The sequence below is a fragment of the Lithobates pipiens genome, unplaced genomic scaffold (assembly GCF_037356315.1).
Source record: "Lithobates pipiens isolate NorthernLeopardFrog02 unplaced genomic scaffold, aLitPip1_a1.2 Scaffold_28, whole genome shotgun sequence".
NCBI lineage: Eukaryota > Metazoa > Chordata > Amphibia > Anura > Ranidae > Lithobates > Lithobates pipiens.
In genome coordinates, this window is record NW_027507789.1 from 51,448,266 (window position 1) to 51,460,566 (window position 12,301).

Below are 12,301 nucleotides of genomic sequence, written 5' to 3' on the forward strand. Positions count from 1 at the left end.
GAAAGGGGGATGAGTCACAAGAGGGCCAATGAGAGCTGCAGAGCTGGAGATGTGTGTCTTTGTAAATCCAGGACGTGAACAGGCAGCGGCTTCAGCTGCCCACAGTTAAAATTGTAGCAGCCAGACTCAGTGGAGGGAGATTTCTACAGCATATTTGGCAAGCACAGATTCTCATTATATATAAAATAATATGCAACGTGGTTGGAGGGAAGCTTCAGAATGGCAAAGATGTTTTTATTACAAATTATATGAGAAGACTGCATTTCCTCTTTAACACGCTTTGGTTTGGCTCTCACTGTGCTGGGGTCTCTTCCAGTCAGTGTTGTTAGCATTCTGTCAAAGCCCTGCAGGGTGGGAGGGCTTTTATTGTTATATCCACTTGCAGACCGGACCATTTTGCTGGTCAAAGAGCAGACCACTTTTTGCGATACGGCACTGCGTCGCTTTAACTGACAATTGCGCGGTCGTGCGACGTGGCTCCCAAACAAAATTGACGTCCTTTTTTTCCCACAAATAGAGCTTTCTTTTGGTGGTATTTGATCACCCCTGCGGTTTTTATTTTTTGCGCTATAACCAAAAATAGAGCGACAATTTTGAAAAAAACGCATTATTTTTTACTTTTTGTTATAATAAATATCCCCAAAAATATATAAAAAAACATTTTTTTCCCTCAGTTTAGGCCGATAAGTATTCTTCTACATATTTTTGGTAAAAAAAATCGCAATAAGCGATTATTGATTGGTTTGCGCAAAAGTTATAGCGTTTACAAGATAGGGATAGTTTTATAGCATTTTTATTAATCATTTTTTATTATTTTTTTTTTACTAGTAATGGCGGCGATCAGCGATTTTTATTGTGACTGTGACATTGTGGGGGACCCATCGGACGCCGCATCACAAAAGAAAAATAAACAAAATAAACCCATAATATGATATACAGCTCTAGAGGTAAACAGAAATGACTCCATCGGACATTTTTGACACATTTTTGGGACCATTGTCATTTATACAGTAATCACTGCTATATAAATGCAGTGATTCCTGTGTAAATGACACTGGCAGTGAAAGGGTTAACCAGTGGGTGGCAGTGTAGGGGTTAAGTGTTCCTAGGGGTGTGTTACTAACTGTGGGGGGGTTGGGCTTTCATTTAGTGAACACTGATCTCTGCTCCAATCACATGGAGCAGAGATCAGCGTCACTAGTTGCTAGGCAGAATGGAGAAATGTTGTTTACACAGCATTTCCTCCATTCGGCCGCTCCGTTAGACGATTGCGGGGATGCCCGCGGCGATCGAGTCCGCGGGTCCCGCGACTGGACTCACGGGGGTCCCGACCTTGCGCGGGAGCGCGCCGCCGGCGGGCGCGCTCCCGATGGCAGGGCGGCATTGAATATTGGACGTACCTGTACGCCAATATGCCTGCCCGTGCCATTCTGTCGACGTACATCGTCGTGCGCTGGTCGGGAAGTGGATATGTAAGTAAGCTTATATACTTTATACATGGTGGCATGATTACCCTCCAGTGATGAGATGTCTGCACCCCCTCTGATCGCTCTGTCCACAATCGATGACACCTACTGCCAGTTCTTTGGAACCACTATTGGGCACCCATTAATTATCATAACTAGGAATTTTTGAAAATTTAAATTCCTGAAAATGGGAGTGGAGTGGTGGGCGGGTATTGAATGTGGCATTGTGTGTGTGACCAAATTGTGCTTGAAAGTGGGAGGGGCTTAAATGATAGATCCAGAAACAATGGTGAGAAAACACAAGCAATTGTAGCAATGTGAGATTAACAAATCGCTTCTCTGCCTTTTGGCTAAGATCATGTGTAGTATCCGTTATTATCAGTGACCAGTAGGGGCGCTATGCTGTCATTCCAGTTTGGATGGAGCTGGAATGGCTAGCTATATAGTAATCCCGCTTCTGTGTTCCACACTGTTTGTCACTCTCACTTTTTTGTGTGTTTTTTTTCTAACTAGGAGGGAGGGTGGGAGTTCTCAGGCTTGCCCTGATGTCTAGGGAGAGGATGTGTTGCCTTCCAGTTCCTTCCTCCCCTGCCCTTGGGGGTAGGGTTGCCACTTTTTCTGCAAGCCAAACCCGCACAGTACTTTTTTTTTCTCTAGTATACACTATAGGATAGTGCCCCCTCATCATCCTGTCAAGTCCAGTTCCGAGATACGTTCCTGTCTGAATAATTTGTCCAGGTTTCAGTTAGACTTTCCGGGTGAATCCCGGACAAGTGGCAACCCTACCTGGGGGAGGGGGGTCTTTCTTCAGGAGAGCCCTTCGACCTAGTATTCGCTGGTCAGCTTAGGCTGACCTAGAACAGGGTGTGCTGGGCCTTCCGGCTAGGCAGACCATTGGAACCCTATGTGCCTGGTTGGCTAGGCTGCCTCTATTCTCAGTCCCGAGAGTTGTAATTCGCTCCGGGTGTCCTCCCCTTCTGGCGGTGTGGGGGTTTGGGTGGATTTCCCTCAACGCATTGACATCACGCCTCTGACGCCGCAGCCGCTGCAGCGCCACGTGTGACGTGGTTATGGCGGTGTTGTAATTCCTCCTTGGCATCCTATATGAGGGGGTCGGCGCCTGCGGGTTAGGATTCATACTCCCTTCAGCTTAACCTGACATCACCCTTGATGTATTCTCCCTGTGATTATGGTGTACTATATTATCTCAACTTTTATACAGGTATATCTTTGGTAGTTTCTGTCCTTTTTTACACCCTCATTTGCCCTTTCTTTGACATCATTGTGCCCCTGGTTTATGGTTCAGGTGCACTAACTATGTATCCCCTTTGCTGGGATATATGACATTATATTACCTTTTTTATTTGTTTCATCACCAACTCTTCATTTTTTGGTATAGTTGTCACTCATTCACTCTCTTGGCCATTGCACTTTTATTTATCATATCAGTCACTTGATCTCTACCGTTTATATTATTAGATATTATAACATGACTTACATTTATTATAGATGGGTATTTTGACACACTCTATATATGGGAGTCCACTTCTGGGGAATGTTGGTTTCTGCTGTCCCATGTCCATCTCTTTGCCGTTTGGTATGCTACCTCAGCTTCCGGGTCTGATGACCTTTCCGGCCGGCCTCCGGCTCTCCATGCTTTGCACTCAGATCCATGCTTTACATGTAGGTATGTTTTAATATATACATAATATATACATAATTTTGCCGTTTCCATCTCCTTGTCCAGATGGACCAGCTACAACTACTCACACACCAAAGTAACCTTCAACTTTTGTGAATACAATCCAAGAACATTATTATATAATTATTACGTATGCTAGACTTACTGGAGAGTACCAATCTAACCAAGATTTTATTATTCCTATACTATGGAGACAGACGTTAATGAGTCTGGTTTTTATTTTGTCTATAAAATGAACTTATGTTACCTTGCTATGCCATTATCATGTTATTTGTATGGAATAAATTATATGTATTTTATCTACTGTTTATACATTGTGCTACTATGTCTATGTAACATATGTGGTTCTTATAATTATGTATTACCCCCCAGACACACTCTGTCATATCATCTCCTGGGCCGCATGATTCATATAAAATCCCATTTCCTTCACCCTTTTCCTATTAAGAGGGATGGAGGCATTTGTCCTTACCTGTTCAAGGCCTCATATAAAGTCCCAACTGCTTCTCTTTATTTATAGGTCAGGGATAAAGTTGTGGAGAAGTTTAAAGCAGGGTTAGGTTAGAAAATAATATCCCAAGCGTTGCACATCTCACTGTTCAATCCATCATCTGAAAATGGAAAGAGTATGGCACAACTGCAAACCTAACAAGACATGGCCGTCCACCTAAACTGACAGGCCAGGCAAGGAGAACATTCATCAGAGAAGCAGCCAAGATGCCCATGGTAACTCTGGAGGAGCTGCAGAGATCCACAGCTCAGGTGGGAGAATCTATCCACAGGAGATCTATTAGTTGTGCACGCCACAGATCTGACCTTTATGGAAGAGTGTTAAGAAGGCCATTGTTGAAAGAAAGCCATAAGATGTCCCATTTGTAGTTTGCGAGAAGCCATGTGGAGGACACAGCAAACACGTGGAAGAAGGTGCTCTGGTCAGATGAGACCAAAATTGAACTTTTTGGCCTAAAAGCAAAACGCTATGCGTGGCTGAAACTAGCACTGCACATCACCCTGAACACATCATCTCTACCAGAAGTTAGAATGATGTAGACTCCTGCGCTTATGGTGAAAAAAGTGAAAAACATAAAGAACTGCAGCCTCTATCAATAAATCCACCCTAGGTTAAAAATAGAATGAAATGGGAAGAGAAGGATAGAAATGGCGCTGTTCTTACTTAAATGGTCTAGACCCTCAAAATGCGCAAGGGATTTCCAATATTGGTATGTGCTAAAGTGCTTAGAAAAGTGCAAATCTGTAAAAACTAGCAGTGTTGATGTCTAAATATGACAAAAAGTGTAAAAAAAAAAACCACAAAAAAACACAAAAAAAAACCACAATACACACTGTCCAGCATCCACACTGTGATATGCTGCTGTATAATAATATAGTGTGAGCCTCTTATTCAGAGGACCACCATTTAATAATAATGCTAGTAAACAAACTCAACATCAAAAAACATACGTGTATAAAAAAAAATATATATATATTTTCCTGCGCAAAAAACACAAAATGACCAATATATGATGATAATAGTACTGTAGTGGTAAACCCAGGGTACATGTAAAGTCCTTAAATACTGGTGTATTACAAAGTCCAAGATAAAGTGACAAAGTGCTCCTGCAAACTGTTATTCAGTGCTTCTTAAAAGGTGCCCCATACGAAATGCACGCTATTATTCACCCCACAAGGGGGTATTCCACTTTCACAGTATGAGCCACTGTATAGCATACGGAATAGGAAAGCCTGTTGTCCTGTATCTGCAAATTGCTTCTGTGTCTGTGGTATAAGAGATCACCTTGCGGCTAGCCTATAGCACCTTTTTGCACTATAAACACAAAAAAGCGACAATTTTGAAAAAAAGCTATATTTTTTACTTTTTGCTTTAATAAATATCCCCCCAAAAAAAAAAAAAAAAATTCTCAGTTTAGGCCGATATGTATTCTTCTACATATTTCTGGTAAAAAAATCACAATAAGCATATATTGATTGGTTTGCTCAAAAGTTATAGCGTCTACAAAATATGGGATAGATTTATGAAATTTTTACTATTATTATTTTTTATTAGTAATGGTGGCGATCTGCAATTTTAAAAAACAAATAAATTCTTGCGAGCTACCATGTAAGATTCCAAATGATTATTAAGGACAGCTGCTAGCACTTATCACGTCCCATATTCTCCTGCCAACCCAGTGAATAAACTAATAAAATGCTGCGCTATCCGAATGTAGTTATATAACCACCACATTCAATACTGACATTGTTAACTCCAAAAAATAATATAAAATATTTGCAATCCTATGCAGTCAAATGTTATATTTGTATTATAATCCTATGCAATCCTTATGCGATAATTCCAATGACAATCCCATGCGATTAAAGATTGCAATACTATGCGATAATTGCTGTGTGTGCCTATACATAACTATATATAAAGTGCATCCACATTATATTCCGTGCAATTAAAATTGCAATCCCTATGCGATAATTCCAATGACAATCCTATGCGAACAAAGATTGCAATCCCATGCGATAATTGCTGTGACAACCTATGTGCCTATACACAAATATATATATATATATATATATATATATATATATATATATATATATATATAGTGCATCCACATTGATGAACCAACATAATTAACAAAATAGCAAATATAACGTGCTTAAAGTGCTCTTGTGCAAAGATATTCATGCATTAATGTGCCATAAACGAAACACAACATAAAAGTCCATTCCTATTTAATTCTTTCTTGTAATTCTCTTTACAGATGATAAAACAACAGCTGCTCGTATACACTCTTGTGCCCCCCCTTTGGTGTATGCGCTCACCTTAGAATGTGTGACCCCACACCTAAGCTTGGTCAAAACACACATCTATTGGGAGTAGCTCGGACTTATGCCAGTTTATGGCAAAGGCTGAGAACGAGACAAATATTTCTATCATTATGTCATAACCGAAGTCAAAGATTGATCCATATCTCCCAAAAACAATAACGCATCATCCGTGTATAGGTAAAGCTTGTCCTCCCTTTCTCCTTGTCTAAACCCCTTGATAATATTTGACTGTGTGATGGTTATCGCTAGTTGTTTCGATAGCCAATGCAATTGCAATGGAGAAAGTGGGCACCCCTGCTTAGTACCTCTAGACAAAGTAAAAAAGTCTGAGAAAAATCCATTCATTTGTAAACATGCCATGGGGCAGAATACAGAAGCTTAAAGCGGGATTCCACCCTAAAGTGGAACCTCCGCTGATCGGATCCCCCCCCCCCTCCGGTGTCACAATTGACACCTTTCAGGGGGGAGGGGGGTGGAGATACCTGTCAAAGACAGGTATTTTCACCCACTTCCGGGCATAGACTCCCACGGGAGTCTACGCCATTTCCTGCCCTGCCGCGCTGTCTGCTGGGACACACACGGGTCCCAGTGACAGCGCGGAGATTTCCTATTGCGCGGCGCGGTTCGCGCATTCGCAGTAGGGAACCGGGAAGTGAAGCCGATACGCTTTACTTCCTGATTCCCTCACCTCGAATGGCGGCGGCAGCAGCCGAGGCCCGAGCGGTCGATCGGCCTCGGCTGCCGGCATCGCTGGAACCCGGGACAGGTGAGTGTCCATTTATTAAAAGTCAGCAGCTGTAGTATTTATAGCTGCTGGCTTTTAATACTTTTTTTTTGGGCGGAATCCCTCTTTAAGCCATTGAACAAATCAATCCTCAAATCCATACATCTCCACAATCCATACATCTCCAGAACCTCCCACAAATATGTCCATTTGACGCTGTCAAATGCCTTGGCAGCGTCAAGCGACAGTACCCCCCTACACCCCACATTATCTGATGGTATTTGCAGATTAAAATAAAACTTCTCAGATTTATTGCTATAGATCTTCCAGGGATAAAGCCTTTTAAAGTTATTTAGAAACAAGTCCAGGCTTGTAATACATCAGGCCCTGCTCTCCACAGCTCTTGCAGTCTTCCATTATTCTATCCATCATTTAACCACTTTTCTCTGGTCTACCTTTGGATCAAATCAGAGACAGCCTGTAGGGTGAAAAACAAAGCGGATTATCTGTTTCTTCTAATAATGGCCCTTCAGCTACAATCTCTCCTCTAACTAGCTTCTTGCCTGAATCTCTCACCAACACTTTGCCACCTGCCTGTATGAACTTCTGACCCTCTCAAAGAACATCAATAGGGAGGAGAGGAAATATATTGATATTTCTCAGAAGATCACTGCTATTTATTTTGGAAGGTTTGACGTTATAGAGCATTGGTTTCCAAACTGCGGCCCAACGGCCAGATGTGGCCCTTTGCTTGCCTTTATCCAGCCCTTGGGGCACTATTCCTCTTGTTGACACCAACTATGGGGCACTTTTCTTCCCACTGACACCAATGATGGAGCACTATTTCTTTTTTTTTTTTTTTTTTTTTTTTTCAAATATAAATTTTATTAATTTTCAAACAATGCCCAACATGGGCATGGACATGTAATACAACATAGAAGTGGGACACAAAGAGGGGAGGGAGGAAAAGGGAAACATATATCAAACATATTGCCGAGTTCACGGGAGAGATAGGATCATAGAGATCATTGTGCATGGCCCACCCATAACACCTCCATGTCAGAAGCGTATTCGGGAGCCTAGATCCCTTCAGTTCCCCCTATCTCCGGCTCACGTCAGAACCTCGATATCCCGGTAAAAACCCAGTACCAAGGGCAGAGACTATTAAGGGTAGGGGAAAGGACACTGACAGGGGAGACTGAGGGGGAAGGAGAGGGGGCTGAGGTGAGGGGGGGGGGAGGAGAGGGGGATGAGGTGAGGGGGGGGAGGAGGGGGATTTCTGGTTGATTCAGGACTGCCCTACCCCGTATGCAGTATATATCGCCGGTCAAATTACAAGGTCCTCAGAGATACCCCTTCGGGCGAGAAGATAAATTGGTGCCAGAGTGCCCATGTTTTCCTAAATCTTTCCTGCTGTTGCCTCCCCGTAAGCACCAGGTCCTCCAGTCTACTAATTTCCTCCACCCTGGGGCACTATTTCTTCCACTAATACCAATGATGGGGCACTATTCCTTCCACTGATACCAATGATGGGGCACTATTCCTCCCACTGACACCAAAGATGGGGCACTATTCCTCCCACTGATACCAATGATGGGGCACTATACCTCCCACTGATATAACTGATGGGGCACTATTCCTCCCACTGATACCAATGATGGGCACTATTCCTCTCACTGACACCAATGATGGGGCACTATTCCTCCCACTGATACTAATGATGGGGAAATTTTCCTCCCACTGACACCAATGATGGGGCATTGGTTACATCCATTGACACAGGACATTTTCTACTTCCATTGGGAAAAATCCGGCTCATCCAAAGTCTGAAGAACACCAAACTGGCCCTTTGTTTGGAAAGATGGGAGACCCCTGTTATAGAGCTTCACTTTCCACTCTTGACAAGAAGTATCCGTTAACCAATTAGAGTCACATCTTATCTGCCAATGCAAATATAACTTCCTGCCAGATTCCCTCTCATTCCTAGATAGGCTTCAGCTTCAAATACGTCCCTCTTGGTTTCTATGTTATTGGAAACAGTAACATGGTACCTATTAAGCTCTGTTCTTTCAGGAACCTTATGTAAATACTGAACTCTGCACCTCAGCCCCAACCATCCTCTCATATGGTGTGTTTTTGTCCATTGGCCTAGAATATTACAACGTGACTGCATGTATGAGGACCTGATCCCACCCCCTTAGTGTATGTGTGGGTTTATATTTGTGTATCTGGTCCTTCAAAAGCCCGTTGTATCTCTCAAGCAAACCAGCTGCCTGTGGATGGTATGGGATGTGGCACAACCAGTACACTCCAGAATTTTTGGCCTATTGCTGTACTGTTGATTTGGTAAAGTGTGAGCCATTATCACTTTGGACTTGTTTGGGACAACCATAAGCAATGACAAGCATCTGGAGCAGTTGAAGCATTGCGGCTTGATCTGCACATTTGCCAGGATGAACAAGCAAAAGTCCTGAATAGGTGTCCACTGCAGTGCAACAATATCTCAATCCATTGTTTCCCTGGGGCAGGGGACCGATGAAGTCAATCTGCCAAATCTCTGCAGGCCTCTCACCCCTCTTAATCGACCCAGTGGAGTACTTTTGCATTGGCCATTGTTGCATTTCTCCACACACACTGTACAGTTCCCTATTACAGTCTTGATCATGTCCATGGATATAGGCAATCCTCTTTGCTGTGTCCATTTATATGTTGCTTTCTGCCCCAAATGTCCAGATTACTTGTGGGCCCAGTTGGCCAAATTCATCAAGACAGGATCAATTGGCACAACTGCATTCACCTTGGCAATTTCATCTGCCACGCTGTTATAGTTCTCAAAGTCAGGAACCAAGGGCACATGTGCATCAACATGCCCCACTTTTATGGTGCGGAAGTGAGCTTCCTTCCAGATGTAGTCCCAGACTTCCTTGCCTCCCTACAACACTTTTCCATGAAACATCCATTCATTGGACTTCCACATGGGCATCCAAGTTTCCAAGTTGTCAGACCTTTAAAGACCGCCCAGCTGTCAGTGTAGATAGTGACATGGAAAGAAGGATCCTCCTGAAGAGTTTTCATTTCAACTCTGAATACTGACTGAACCCTCCAGTTCTGATCTCCTGCAGGACTGTGTCTGTACTCGGGTTGTAAGTGTACATATTTTCCAGCACACCCTGGATCTACAATTACCGCCCAAAAGCTTGTATTTCAGAGAGATCACATCACAGAGACAAGTGCAACATTCTGGAGTCACGCAGGACGCCTTCGTCAGGCATGTGATGATGCCCGACGAAGGGGTCCTGCGTGACTCTGAAACATTGCACTTGTCTCTGTGATGGGATCTCTTAGCAATAAAAGCCTTTGGATGGCGATTGTAGATTCATGATGTGCTGGTGAATATGTAAACTTTCTTGAAATTTCCAGGGTCCAGCTGGTAATCGCTGCAGCATCCACTATTTGATAAGCCTTGTTTTCCAGGAATGTGTGTGATAGGAATATAAATAAGACTGTACTCGGGTTGTAGGCTGTTGCTATCCATTTACGCCCAGACAAGGTGACTATGGCTGAACCATCAGTGAATCATGCTGACTCCTTCATGTGTTCTGACAGAGACTGTTCTGACAGAGGAATTTCTTATTCTGGCTGGGTGCTGGTAAAAGTAACAAGCCCTGCCAACTGTTTTGAAATGTCTCTAACATCCCCAGCTGCAATTCCCCCTCTTTCTTGAAAGTATCTCTTCCATTTCATCAGTGTCTGGTTCTGGGCTCCAGCTGCCCTAGTGGTCAGTCCATTATCTCTCACCCATCCTGCTATTGGCAATGCAGTATGGATGGTGACTGTGTCCTTTCCTGTAATGGTCTCTACATGTTGAAGTGCTGGGTAGGCCCCAAACAGGTACTTCTCTAGGGGAGTGTATCTCTTCTGTACCCCTGTCAGTTGCTTGGACTAAAATCCAATGGGTGTTGTTCTCAGTCCTTTTTTGATAGGGGTCTTGTAGGGGTCCCGAGCACACAGGGGGGCCCACACAGGGAGGGGGATTAGTGTTAGACAACAATTGCAGAACTTTTCCGCCAGCAGTTGAAAGCTAGTCTCTCCCCTTGTCCCTGCTGCCAGCTTTTATCTGCTGAGAGAGATGTTCGTCCCACACTAATCCCCCTCCCAGTGCTGGCTATAATTATTTGCTCTGCTCTGCTGCTGAGTTTGTTATCCCTGTAACTTTTTCTCTCCCTCTGTCTCTCTGATCCCGGAGCTCCAACTGCCCAGCCTGTATATTTTTCTCATCTCATCTTCATTTTTATTTATTAACTCAGTTTTATCTTTTAGATTGAGCAGGAATTCTGTGAGTTGTGTAGTGGTACCCCCATAGGGGCTGCTAACAATAGTAGTCTGTCTGTCACCCTGCCATCCCTGCATTCACTTCAAGCACTTTGAGTCATGAAACAGTCACAGAACTTTGTTTTTTTTTTCATTTTATTGAGGGATATAACTTGGATGGGGATGGAGTATATGGGATGCCCAGTAAGGAATCAATAGCAATTGGTTCAACAACGCTTTGCTTAGGACAAACTATGTACACTCTCTGTTCATAGTCATTTCAACTTCCTCCTGCACACTCTTGCTTGAAGTTACCTTTCCTCACTCCTCCAGCACATAACTTAGTTCCCAGGACTAGCTAGCACATTTATATGGGTAGGCCTGGCACTGGCTCAGCCAGGCCTTAGCAAATGTATTTTGTAGGCAGGGAGCATGGGACCCTAAGGTGTAGCTGAGAAAATAGCAAAAAGTCCTTGTGCTAGCTATCCTAATGCGGCTACTAATCCCAGCAAGCCCTCCTCTGGCCCTGACCACCTTCCTGGTTGCAGCTGCCTCTTTCCACTGCCCCTTTCACCACAGTCCACTCTTCTGATTCTGCACCCATCTCAGACTGCAAACTCCCAGTCCTCTCAGGCATGCCTCCCCAGTCCTCCCAACTGTGCTCGCTCACCAGCACTCCTGGCTGCGACCAGTTGTCCTCCCTGAAGTCTCTTAGTAGTGCTCACTTCTGCTGTCCTCTCCTTGCTCTCTCTTGTGCCTCCTGTCCAGAAACTCTTCATGCAATCCTGAAGGTGGTCCCGACTGCACCCGAGTCCAGGCACAAGGTCACCCTCCCACAGACTGGGGATCTCCTTCAAGGAACAGAACAAATTATTTTCTTTATCCATGATAAGCCTGGTTGGTTTACCCAATGAACGCTTTTCGACCATTTTGCCGAACCAATGGCAGCGCTCCTTTGTCTTGCCAATGAATTATACAACGCGTCGGCGAAGATCTGTGGGCGTACACCTGATGACGTCACATCTGATAAAACTATTGTCTGGTCACTTCGCTCACACGCTCTGTGTATGCGTTATCACATCCACATGTTTGTGGAGTTTTTACTTATAAGGCGTTCCTTTTTATTCGATTTGTATTGGCGACTCCTTTTTGAGTCAGAATACTTGTATGCAGCACTGCAATACTTACCATTAAAAATTCCTTAACCACTTCCCACCCGGCCAATGCACATATACGGCCGGGTGGGAGCCGTCTACT

The 12,301-nt window shown here is 43.8% G+C and overlaps 1 pseudogene; it reads left to right on the forward strand.

Annotated features, from left to right (window-relative positions):
* The first annotated feature begins 1,796 nt into the window (after positions 1-1,796).
* LOC143937552 (U2 spliceosomal RNA) lies at positions 1,797-1,941 on the forward strand (annotated as a pseudogene).
* The last annotated feature ends 10,360 nt before the right edge of the window (positions 1,942-12,301 follow it).